Below are 14,837 nucleotides of genomic sequence, written 5' to 3'. Positions count from 1 at the left end.
CACACAACGTGTCAGAAGGACTAAAAAACAAGGACAAATGGTTCACACAAGGACCAAAGAACAACGATTCACAAGGACTAATGAACAAGGACAAATGGTTTACACAACGAGTGACAAAGAAAAATGAACAAGGACAAATGGTTTTCAAAACGAGCCACAAGGACTAAAGATTAAGGACAAATGGTTTAAAAAACAAGTCACATGGACTAAAGAACAAGGAAAAATGGTTCACACAACGAGTCACAAGGACTAAAGAACAAGGAGAAATGTTTCACACAACGAGTCACAAGGACTAAAGAACAAGGAAAAATGGATTACACAATGAGTCACAAGGACTAAAGATTAAGGACAAATGGTTTAAACAACGAGTCTTATGGACTAAAGAACAAGGAAAAATGGTTCACACAACGAGTCACAAGGACTAAAGATTAAGGACAAATGGTTTAAAAAATGAGTCACATGGACAAAAGAACAAGGAAAAATGGTTCACACAACGAGTCACAAGGACTAATGAACAAGGACAAATGCTTCACACAACGAGTCATAAAGACTAAAGAACAAGGACAAATGGTTCACACAAGGAGTAAAGAACAACGATTCACTAGGACAAATGGTTCACACAACGAGTCGTATAGACAATCGAACAAGGACAAATGGTTTACACAACGAGTCACAAGGACTAAAGATTAAGGGAAAATGGTTTAAACAACGAGTCACATGGATTAAAGAACAAAGGAAAATGGTTCACACAACGAGTCACAAGGACTAATGAACAAGGACAAATGTATCACACAACGAGTCACAAGGATTAAAGAACAAGGAAAAATGGTTCACGTAACGAGTCACAAGGAAATGAATAAGGACAAACGCTTCACACAACGAGTCACGGGGACTAAAGAACAAGGACAAATGGTTCACACAAGGACTAAAGCACAACGATTCACTAGTACTAATGAACAAGGACAAATGGTTCACATAACGAGTCACAAGGACAAATGAACAAGGACAAATGGTTTACACAACGAGTCACAAGAACTAAAGATTAAGGACAAATGGTTTAAACAACGAGTCACATGGACGAAAGAACAAGGAAAAATGGTTCACACAACGAGTCACAAGAACTAATGAACAAGGACAAATGTTTCACACAACGAGTCACAAGGACTAAAGAACAAGGATAAATGGTTCACACAAGGACTAAAGAACAACGATTCACTAGGGGTAATGAACAAGGATAAATGGTTCACACAACGAGTCAAAAGGACTAATGAACAAGGACAAATGCTTCACACAACGAGTGATAAGGACTAAAGAACAAGGACAAATGGTTCACACAAGGACCAAAGAACAACGATTCACAAGGACTAATAAACATAGACAAATGGTTCACACAACGAGTGACAAAGAAAAATGAACAAGGACAAATGGTTTTCAAAACGAGCCACAAGGACTAAAGATTAAGGACAAATGCTTTAAAAAATGAGTCACATGGACTAAAGAACAAGGCAAAATGGTTCACACTACGAGTCACAAAGACTAATGAACAAGGACAAATGTTTCACACAACGAGTCACAAGGACTAAAGAACAAGGACAAATGGTTTACACAACGAGTCACAAGGACTAAAGATTAAGGACAAATGGTTTAAACAGCGAGTCTTATGGACTAAAGAACAACGAAAAATGGTTCACACAACGAGTCACAAGGACTAATGATTAAGGAAAAATGGTTTAAAAAACGAGTCACATGGACTAAAGAACAAGGAAAAATGGTTCACACAATGAGTCACAAGGACTAATGAACAAGGACAAATGTATCACACAACGAGTCACAAGGATTAAAGAACAAGGAAAAATGGTTCACAGAACGAGTCACAAGGACTAATGAATAAGGACAAACGCTTCACACAACGAGTCACAGGGACTAAAGAACAAGGACAAATGGTTCACACAAGGACTAAAGCACAACGATTCACTAGTACTAATGAACAAGGACAAATGGTTCACACAACGAGTCACAATGACAAATGAACAAGGACAAATGGTTTACACAACGAGTCACAAGAACTAAAGATTAAGGACAAATGGTTTAAACAACGAGTCACATGGACGAAAGAACAAGGAAAAATGGTTCACACAACGAGTCACAAGAACTAATGAACAAGGACAAATGTTTCACACAACGAGTCACAAGGACTAAAGATTAAGGGAAAATGGTTTAAACAACGAGTCACATGGATTAAAGAACAAAGAAAAATGGTTCACACAACGAGTCACAAGGAATAATGAACATGGACAAATGTATCACACAACGAGTCACAAGGATTAAAGAACATGGAAAAATGGTTCACGTAACGAGTCACAAGGACTAATGAACAAGGACAAACGCTTCACACAACGAGTCACAAGGACTAAAGAACAAGGACAAATGGTTCACACAAGGACTAAAGCACAACGAGTCACAAGGACTAAAGAACAAGGAAAAATGGTTCACACAACGAGTCAAAAGGACTAATGAACAAGGACAAATGCTTCACACAACGTGTCAGAAGGACTAAAAAACAAGGACAAATGGTTCACACAAGGACCAAAGAACAACGATTCACAAGGACTAATGAACAAGGACAAATGGTTTACACAACGAGTGACAAAGAAAAATGAACAAGGACAAATGGTTTTCAAAACGAGCCACAAGGACTAAAGATTAAGGACAAATGGTTTAAAAAACAAGTCACATGGACTAAAGAACAAGGAAAAATGGTTCACACAACGAGTCACAAGGACTAAAGAACAAGGAGAAATGTTTCACACAACGAGTCACAAGGACTAAAGAACAAGGAAAAATGGATTACACAATGAGTCACAAGGACTAAAGATTAAGGACAAATGGTTTAAACAACGAGTCTTATGGACTAAAGAACAAGGAAAAATGGTTCACACAACGAGTCACAAGGACTAAAGATTAAGGACAAATGGTTTAAAAAATGAGTCACATGGACAAAAGAACAAGGAAAAATGGTTCACACAACGAGTCACAAGGACTAATGAACAAGGACAAATGCTTCACACAACGAGTCATAAAGACTAAAGAACAAGGACAAATGGTTCACACAAGGAGTAAAGAACAACGATTCACTAGGACAAATGGTTCACACAACGAGTCGTATAGACAATCGAACAAGGACAAATGGTTTACACAACGAGTCACAAGGACTAAAGATTAAGGGAAAATGGTTTAAACAACGAGTCACATGGATTAAAGAACAAAGGAAAATGGTTCACACAACGAGTCACAAGGACTAATGAACAAGGACAAATGTATCACACAACGAGTCACAAGGATTAAAGAACAAGGAAAAATGGTTCACAGAACGAGTCACAAGGACTAATGAATAAGGACAAACGCTTCACACAACGAGTCACAGGGACTAAAGAACAAGGACAAATGGTTCACACAAGGACTAAAGCACAACGATTCACTAGTACTAATGAACAAGGACAAATGGTTCACATAACGAGTCACAAGGACAAATGAACAAGGACAAATGGTTTACACAACGAGTCACAAGAACTAAAGATTAAGGACAAATGGTTTAAACAACGAGTCACATGGACGAAAGAACAAGGAAAAATGGTTCACACAACGAGTCACAAGAACTAATGAACAAGGACAAATGTTTCACACAACGAGTCACAAGGACTAAAGAACAAGGATAAATGGTTCACACAAGGACTAAAGAACAACGATTCACTAGGGGTAATGAACAAGGATAAATGGTTCACACAACGAGTCAAAAGGACTAATGAACAAGGACAAATGCTTCACACAACGAGTCAGAAGGACTAAAGAACAAGGACAAATGGTTCACACAAGGACCAAAGAACAACGATTCACAAGGACTAATAAACATAGACAAATGGTTCACACAACGAGTGACAAAGAAAAATGAACAAGGACAAATGGTTTTCAAAACGAGCCACAAGGACTAAAGATTAAGGACAAATGCTTTAAAAAATGAGTCACATGGACTAAAGAACAAGGCAAAATGGTTCACACTACGAGTCACAAAGACTAATGAACAAGGACAAATGTTTCACACAACGAGTCACAAGGACTAAAGAACAAGGACAAATGGTTTACACAACGAGTCACAAGGACTAAAGATTAAGGACAAATGGTTTAAACAGCGAGTCTTATGGACTAAAGAACAACGAAAAATGGTTCACACAACGAGTCACAAGGACTAATGATTAAGGAAAAATGGTTTAAAAAACGAGTCACATGGACTAAAGAACAAGGAAAAATGGTTCACACAATGAGTCACAAGGACTAATGAACAAGGACAAATGTATCACACAACGAGTCACAAGGATTAAAGAACAAGGAAAAATGGTTCACAGAACGAGTCACAAGGACTAATGAATAAGGACAAACGCTTCACACAACGAGTCACAGGGACTAAAGAACAAGGACAAATGGTTCACACAAGGACTAAAGCACAACGATTCACTAGTACTAATGAACAAGGACAAATGGTTCACACAACGAGTCACAATGACAAATGAACAAGGACAAATGGTTTACACAACGAGTCACAAGAACTAAAGATTAAGGACAAATGGTTTAAACAACGAGTCACATGGACGAAAGAACAAGGAAAAATGGTTCACACAACGAGTCACAAGAACTAATGAACAAGGACAAATGTTTCACACAACGAGTCACAAGGACTAAAGATTAAGGGAAAATGGTTTAAACAACGAGTCACATGGATTAAAGAACAAAGAAAAATGGTTCACACAACGAGTCACAAGGACTAATGAACATGGACAAATGTATCACACAACGAGTCACAAGGATTAAAGAACATGGAAAAATGGTTCACGTAACGAGTCACAAGGACTAATGAACAAGGACAAACGCTTCACACAACGAGTCACAAGGACTAAAGAACAAGGACAAATGGTTCACACAAGGACTAAAGCACAACGAGTCACAAGGACTAAAGAACAAGGAAAAATGGTTCACACAACGAGTCAAAAGGACTAATGAACAAGGACAAATGCTTCACACAACGTGTCAGAAGGACTAAAAAACAAGGACAAATGGTTCACACAAGGACCAAAGAACAACGATTCACAAGGACTAATGAACAAGGACAAATGGTTTACACAACGAGTGACAAAGAAAAATGAACAAGGACAAATGGTTTTCAAAACGAGCCACAAGGACTAAAGATTAAGGACAAATGGTTTAAAAAACAAGTCACATGGACTAAAGAACAAGGAAAAATGGTTCACACAACGAGTCACAAGGACTAAAGAACAAGGAGAAATGTTTCACACAACGAGTCACAAGGACTAAAGAACAAGGAAAAATGGATTACACAATGAGTCACAAGGACTAAAGATTAAGGACAAATGGTTTAAACAACGAGTCTTATGGACTAAAGAACAAGGAAAAATGGTTCACACAACGAGTCACAAGGACTAAAGATTAAGGACAAATGGTTTAAAAAATGAGTCACATGGACAAAAGAACAAGGAAAAATGGTTCACACAACGAGTCACAAGGACTAATGAACAAGGACAAATGCTTCACACAACGAGTCATAAAGACTAAAGAACAAGGACAAATGGTTCACACAAGGAGTAAAGAACAACGATTCACTAGGACAAATGGTTCACACAACGAGTCGTATAGACAATCGAACAAGGACAAATGGTTTACACAACGAGTCACAAGGACTAAAGATTAAGGGAAAATGGTTTAAACAACGAGTCACATGGATTAAAGAACAAAGGAAAATGGTTCACACAACGAGTCACAAGGACTAATGAACAAGGACAAATGTATCACACAACGAGTCACAAGGATTAAAGAACAAGGAAAAATGGTTCACAGAACGAGTCACAAGGACTAATGAATAAGGACAAACGCTTCACACAACGAGTCATAGGGACTAAAGAACAAGGACAAATGGTTCACACAAGGACTAAAGCACAACGATTCACTAGTACTAATGAACAAGGACAAATGGTTCACATAACGAGTCACAAGGACAAATGAACAAGGACAAATGGTTTACACAACGAGTCACAAGAACTAAAGATTAAGGACAAATGGTTTAAACAACGAGTCACATGGACGAAAGAACAAGGAAAAATGGTTCACACAACGAGTCACAAGAACTAATGAACAAGGACAAATGTTTCACACAACGAGTCACAAGGACTAAAGAACAAGGATAAATGGTTCACACAAGGACTAAAGAACAACGATTCACTAGGGGTAATGAACAAGGATAAATGGTTCACACAACGAGTCAAAAGGACTAATGAACAAGGACAAATGCTTCACACAACGAGTCAGAAGGACTAAAGAACAAGGACAAATGGTTCACACAAGGACCAAAGAACAACGATTCACAAGGACTAATAAACATAGACAAATGGTTCACACAACGAGTGACAAAGAAAAATGAACAAGGACAAATGGTTTTCAAAACGAGCCACAAGGACTAAAGATTAAGGACAAATGCTTTAAAAAATGAGTCACATGGACTAAAGAACAAGGCAAAATGGTTCACACTACGAGTCACAAAGACTAATGAACAAGGGCAAATGTTTCACACAACGAGTCACAAGGACTAAAGAACAAGGACAAATGGTTTACACAACGAGTCACAAGGACTAAAGATTAAGGACAAATGGTTTAAACAGCGAGTCTTATGGACTAAAGAACAACGAAAAATGGTTCACACAACGAGTCACAAGGACTAATGATTAAGGAAAAATGGTTTAAAAAACGAGTCACATGGACTAAAGAACAAGGAAAAATGGTTCACACAATGAGTCACAAGGACTAATGAACAAGGACAAATGTATCACACAACGAGTCACAAGGATTAAAGAACAAGGAAAAATGGTTCACAGAACGAGTCACAAGGACTAATGAATAAGGACAAACGCTTCACACAACGAGTCACAGGGACTAAAGAACAAGGACAAATGGTTCACACAAGGACTAAAGCACAACGATTCACTAGTACTAATGAACAAGGACAAATGGTTCACACAACGAGTCACAATGACAAATGAACAAGGACAAATGGTTTACACAACGAGTCACAAGAACTAAAGATTAAGGACAAATGGTTTAAACAACGAGTCACATGGACGAAAGAACAAGGAAAAATGGTTCACACAACGAGTCACAAGAACTAATGAACAAGGACAAATGTTTCACACAACGAGTCACAAGGACTAAAGATTAAGGGAAAATGGTTTAAACAACGAGTCACATGGATTAAAGAACAAAGAAAAATGGTTCACACAACGAGTCACAAGGAATAATGAACATGGACAAATGTATCACACAACGAGTCACAAGGATTAAAGAACATGGAAAAATGGTTCACAGAACGAGTCACAAGGACTAATGAACAAGGACAAATTATTTACACAACGAGTGACAAAGAAAAATGAACAAGGACAAATGGTTTTCAAAACGAGCCACAAGGACTAAAGATTAAGGACAAATGGATTAAAAAATGAGTCACATGGACTAAAGAACAAGGAAAAATGGTTCACACAACGAGTCACAAGTACTAATGAACAAGGACAAATGTTTCACACAACGAGTCACAAGGACTAAGAATTAAGGACAAATGGTTTAAACAACGAGTCTTATGGACTAAAGAACAAGGAAAAATGGTTCACACAACGAGTCACAAGGACTAAAGATTAAGGACAAATGGTTTAAAAAATGAGTCACATGGACAAAAGAACAAGGAAAAATGGTTCACACAACGAGTCACAAGGACTAAAGAACAAGGACAAATGCTTCACACAACGAGTCATAAAGACTAAAGAACAAGGAAAAATGGTTCACACAAGGAGTAAAGAACAACGATTCACTAGGACAAATGGTTCACACAACGAGTCGCATAGATAACTGAACAAGGACAAATGGTTTACACAACGAGTCACAAGGACTAAAGATTAAGGGAAAATGGTTTAAACAACGAGTCACATGGATTAAAGAACAAAGAAAAATGGTTCACACAACGAGTCACAAGGACTAATGAACATGGACAAATGTATCACACAACGAGTCACAAGGATTAAAGAACATGGAAAAATGGTTCACAGAACGAGTCACAAGGACTAATGAACAAGGACAAACGCTTCACACAACGAGTCACAAGGACTAAAGAACAAGGACAAATGGTTCACACAAGGACTAAAGCACAACGAGTCACAAGGACTAAAGAACAAGGAAAAATGGTTCACACAACGAGTCAAAAGGACTAATGAACAAGGACAAATGCTTCACACAACGTGTCAGAAGGACTAAAAAACAAGGACAAATGGTTCACACAAGGACCAAAGAACAACGATTCACAAGGACTAATGAACAAGGACAAATGGTTTACACAACGAGTGACAAAGAAAAATGAACAAGGACAAATGGTTTTCAAAACGAGCCACAAGGACTAAAGATTAAGGACAAATGGTTTAAAAAACAAGTCACATGGACTAAAGAACAAGGAAAAATGGTTCACACAACGAGTCACAAGGACTAAAGAACAAGGAGAAATGTTTCACACAACGAGTCACAAGGACTAAAGAACAAGGAAAAATGGATTACACAATGAGTCACAAGGACTAAAGATTAAGGACAAATGGTTTAAACAACGAGTCTTATGGACTAAAGAACAAGGAAAAATGGTTCACACAACGAGTCACAAGGACTAAAGATTAAGGACAAATGGTTTAAAAAATGAGTCACATGGACAAAAGAACAAGGAAAAATGGTTCACACAACGAGTCACAAGGACTAATGAACAAGGACAAATGCTTCACACAACGAGTCATAAAGACTAAAGAACAAGGACAAATGGTTCACACAAGGAGTAAAGAACAACGATTCACTAGGACAAATGGTTCACACAACGAGTCGTATAGACAAGCGAACAAGGACAAATGGTTTACACAACGAGTCACAAGGACTAAAGATTAAGGGAAAATGGTTTAAACAACGAGTCACATGGATTAAAGAACAAAGGAAAATGGTTCACACAACGAGTCACAAGGACTAATGAACAAGGACAAATGTATCACACAACGAGTCACAAGGATTAAAGAACAAGGAAAAATGGTTCACAGAACGAGTCACAAGGACTAATGAATAAGGACAAACGCTTCACACAACGAGTCACAGGGACTAAAGAACAAGGACAAATGGTTCACACAAGGACTAAAGCACAACGATTCACTAGTACTAATGAACAAGGACAAATGGTTCACATAACGAGTCACAAGGACAAATGAACAAGGACAAATGGTTTACACAACGAGTCACAAGAACTAAAGATTAAGGACAAATGGTTTAAACAACGAGTCACATGGACGAAAGAACAAGGAAAAATGGTTCACACAACGAGTCACAAGAACTAATGAACAAGGACAAATGTTTCACACAACGAGTCACAAGGACTAAAGAACAAGGATAAATGGTTCACACAAGGACTAAAGAACAACGATTCACTAGGGGTAATGAACAAGGATAAATGGTTCACACAACGAGTCAAAAGGACTAATGAACAAGGACAAATGCTTCACACAACGAGTCAGAAGGACTAAAGAACAAGGACAAATGGTTCACACAAGGACCAAAGAACAACGATTCACAAGGACTAATAAACATAGACAAATGGTTCACACAACGAGTGACAAAGAAAAATGAACAAGGACAAATGGTTTTCAAAACGAGCCACAAGGACTAAAGATTAAGGACAAATGCTTTAAAAAATGAGTCACATGGACTAAAGAACAAGGCAAAATGGTTCACACTACGAGTCACAAAGACTAATGAACAAGGACAAATGTTTCACACAACGAGTCACAAGGACTAAAGAACAAGGACAAATGGTTTACACAACGAGTCACAAGGACTAAAGATTAAGGACAAATGGTTTAAACAGCGAGTCTTATGGACTAAAGAACAACGAAAAATGGTTCACACAACGAGTCACAAGGACTAATGATTAAGGAAAAATGGTTTAAAAAACGAGTCACATGGACTAAAGAACAAGGAAAAATGGTTCACACAATGAGTCACAAGGACTAATGAACAAGGACAAATGTATCACACAACGAGTCACAAGGATTAAAGAACAAGGAAAAATGGTTCACAGAACGAGTCACAAGGACTAATGAATAAGGACAAACGCTTCACACAACGAGTCACAGGGACTAAAGAACAAGGACAAATGGTTCACACAAGGACTAAAGCACAACGATTCACTAGTACTAATGAACAAGGACAAATGGTTCACACAACGAGTCACAATGACAAATGAACAAGGACAAATGGTTTACACAACGAGTCACAAGAACTAAAGATTAAGGACAAATGGTTTAAACAACGAGTCACATGGACGAAAGAACAAGGAAAAATGGTTCACACAACGAGTCACAAGAACTAATGAACAAGGACAAATGTTTCACACAACGAGTCACAAGGACTAAAGATTAAGGGAAAATGGTTTAAACAACGAGTCACATGGATTAAAGAACAAAGAAAAATGGTTCACACAACGAGTCACAAGGAATAATGAACATGGACAAATGTATCACACAACGAGTCACAAGGATTAAAGAACATGGAAAAATGGTTCACGTAACGAGTCACAAGGACTAATGAACAAGGACAAACGCTTCACACAACGAGTCACAAGGACTAAAGAACAAGGACAAATGGTTCACACAAGGACTAAAGCACAACGAGTCACAAGGACTAAAGAACAAGGAAAAATGGTTCACACAACGAGTCAAAAGGACTAATGAACAAGGACAAATGCTTCACACAACGTGTCAGAAGGACTAAAAAACAAGGACAAATGGTTCACACAAGGACCAAAGAACAACGATTCACAAGGACTAATGAACAAGGACAAATGGTTTACACAACGAGTGACAAAGAAAAATGAACAAGGACAAATGGTTTTCAAAACGAGCCACAAGGACTAAAGATTAAGGACAAATGGTTTAAAAAACAAGTCACATGGACTAAAGAACAAGGAAAAATGGTTCACACAACGAGTCACAAGGACTAAAGAACAAGGAGAAATGTTTCACACAACGAGTCACAAGGACTAAAGAACAAGGAAAAATGGATTACACAATGAGTCACAAGGACTAAAGATTAAGGACAAATGGTTTAAACAACGAGTCTTATGGACTAAAGAACAAGGAAAAATGGTTCACACAACGAGTCACAAGGACTAAAGATTAAGGACAAATGGTTTAAAAAATGAGTCACATGGACAAAAGAACAAGGAAAAATGGTTTCACAACAACGAGTCACAAGGACTAATGAACAAGGACAAATGCTTCACACAACGAGTCATAAAGACTAAAGAACAAGGACAAATGGTTCACACAAGGAGTAAAGAACAACGATTCACTAGGACAAATGGTTCACACAACGAGTCGTATAGACAACTGAACAAGGACAAATGGTTTACACAACGAGTCACAAGGACTAAAGATTAAGGGAAAATGGTTTAAACAACGAGTCACATGGATTAAAGAACAAAGGAAAATGGTTCACACAACGAGTCACAAGGACTAATGAACAAGGACAAATGTATCACACAACGAGTCACAAGGATTAAAGAACAAGGAAAAATGGTTCACAGAACGAGTCACAAGGACTAATGAATAAGGACAAACGCTTCACACAACGAGTCACAGGGACTAAAGAACAAGGACAAATGGTTCACACAAGGACTAAAGCACAACGATTCACTAGTACTAATGAACAAGGACAAATGGTTCACATAACGAGTCACAAGGACAAATGAACAAGGACAAATGGTTTACACAACGAGTCACAAGAACTAAAGATTAAGGACAAATGGTTTAAACAACGAGTCACATGGACGAAAGAACAAGGAAAAATGGTTCACACAACGAGTCACAAGAACTAATGAACAAGGACAAATGTTTCACACAACGAGTCACAAGGACTAAAGAACAAGGATAAATGGTTCACACAAGGACTAAAGAACAACGATTCACTAGGGGTAATGAACAAGGATAAATGGTTCACACAACGAGTCAAAAGGACTAATGAACAAGGACAAATGCTTCACACAACGAGTCAGAAGGACTAAAGAACAAGGACAAATGGTTCACACAAGGACCAAAGAACAACGATTCACAAGGACTAATAAACATAGACAAATGGTTCACACAACGAGTGACAAAGAAAAATGAACAAGGACAAATGGTTTTCAAAACGAGCCACAAGGACTAAAGATTAAGGACAAATGCTTTAAAAAATGAGTCACATGGACTAAAGAACAAGGCAAAATGGTTCACACTACGAGTCACAAAGACTAATGAACAAGGACAAATGTTTCACACAACGAGTCACAAGGACTAAAGAACAAGGACAAATGGTTTACACAACGAGTCACAAGGACTAAAGATTAAGGACAAATGGTTTAAACAGCGAGTCTTATGGACTAAAGAACAACGAAAAATGGTTCACACAACGAGTCACAAGGACTAATGATTAAGGAAAAATGGTTTAAAAAACGAGTCACATGGACTAAAGAACAAGGAAAAATGGTTCACACAATGAGTCACAAGGACTAATGAACAAGGACAAATGTATCACACAACGAGTCACAAGGATTAAAGAACAAGGAAAAATGGTTCACAGAACGAGTCACAAGGACTAATGAATAAGGACAAACGCTTCACACAACGAGTCACAGGGACTAAAGAACAAGGACAAATGGTTCACACAAGGACTAAAGCACAACGATTCACTAGTACTAATGAACAAGGACAAATGGTTCACACAACGAGTCACAATGACAAATGAACAAGGACAAATGGTTTACACAACGAGTCACAAGAACTAAAGATTAAGGACAAATGGTTTAAACAACGAGTCACATGGACGAAAGAACAAGGAAAAATGGTTCACACAACGAGTCACAAGAACTAATGAACAAGGACAAATGTTTCACACAACGAGTCACAAGGACTAAAGATTAAGGGAAAATGGTTTAAACAACGAGTCACATGGATTAAAGAACAAAGAAAAATGGTTCACACAACGAGTCACAAGGACTAATGAACATGGACAAATGTATCACACAACGAGTCACAAGGATTAAAGAACATGGAAAAATGGTTCACAGAACGAGTCACAAGGACTAATGAACAAGGACAAACGCTTCACACAACGAGTCACAAGGACTAAAGAACAAGGACAAATGGTTCACACAAGGACTAAAGCACAACGAGTCACAAGGACTAAAGAACAAGGAAAAATGGTTCACACAACGAGTCAAAAGGACTAATGAACAAGGACAAATGCTTCACACAACGTGTCAGAAGGACTAAAAAACAAGGACAAATGGTTCACACAAGGACCAAAGAACAACGATTCACAAGGACTAATGAACAAGGACAAATGGTTTACACAACGAGTGACAAAGAAAAATGAACAAGGACAAATGGTTTTCAAAACGAGCCACAAGGACTAAAGATTAAGGACAAATGGTTTAAAAAACAAGTCACATGGACTAAAGAACAAGGAAAAATGGTTCACACAACGAGTCACAAGGACTAAAGAACAAGGAGAAATGTTTCACACAACGAGTCACAAGGACTAAAGAACAAGGAAAAATGGATTACACAATGAGTCACAAGGACTAAAGATTAAGGACAAATGGTTTAAACAACGAGTCTTATGGACTAAAGAACAAGGAAAAATGGTTCACACAACGAGTCACAAGGACTAAAGATTAAGGACAAATGGTTTAAAAAATGAGTCACATGGACAAAAGAACAAGGAAAAATGGTTCACACAACGAGTCACAAGGACTAATGAACAAGGACAAATGCTTCACACAACGAGTCATAAAGACTAAAGAACAAGGACAAATGGTTCACACAAGGAGTAAAGAACAACGATTCACTAGGACAAATGGTTCACACAACGAGTCGTATAGACAACTGAACAAGGACAAATGGTTTACACAACGAGTCACAAGGACTAAAGATTAAGGGAAAATGGTTTAAACAACGAGTCACATGGATTAAAGAACAAAGGAAAATGGTTCACACAACGAGTCACAAGGACTAATGAACAAGGACAAATGTATCACACAACGAGTCACAAGGATTAAAGAACAAGGAAAAATGGTTCACAGAACGAGTCACAAGGACTAATGAATAAGGACAAACGCTTCACACAACGAGTCATAGGGACTAAAGAACAAGGACAAATGGTTCACACAAGGACTAAAGCACAACGATTCACTAGTACTAATGAACAAGGACAAATGGTTCACATAACGAGTCACAAGGACAAATGAACAAGGACAAATGGTTTACACAACGAGTCACAAGAACTAAAGATTAAGGACAAATGGTTTAAACAACGAGTCACATGGACGAAAGAACAAGGAAAAATGGTTCACACAACGAGTCACAAGAACTAATGAACAAGGACAAATGTTTCACACAACGAGTCACAAGGACTAAAGAACAAGGATAAATGGTTCACACAAGGACTAAAGAACAACGATTCACTAGGGGTAATGAACAAGGATAAATGGTTCACACAACGAGTCAAAAGGACTAATGAACAAGGACAAATGCTTCACACAACGAGTCGAAAGGACTAAAGAACAAGGACAAATGGTTCACACAAGGACCAAAGAACAACGATTCACAAGGACTAATAAACATAGACAAATGGTTCACACAACGAGTGACAAAGAAAAATGAACAAGGACAAATGGT

Source organism: Silene latifolia, chromosome 1 (assembly GCF_048544455.1).
Source record: "Silene latifolia isolate original U9 population chromosome 1, ASM4854445v1, whole genome shotgun sequence".
In the NCBI taxonomy this organism is placed as follows: domain Eukaryota; kingdom Viridiplantae; phylum Streptophyta; class Magnoliopsida; order Caryophyllales; family Caryophyllaceae; genus Silene; species Silene latifolia.
This window is presented reverse-complemented; position numbering follows the sequence as displayed.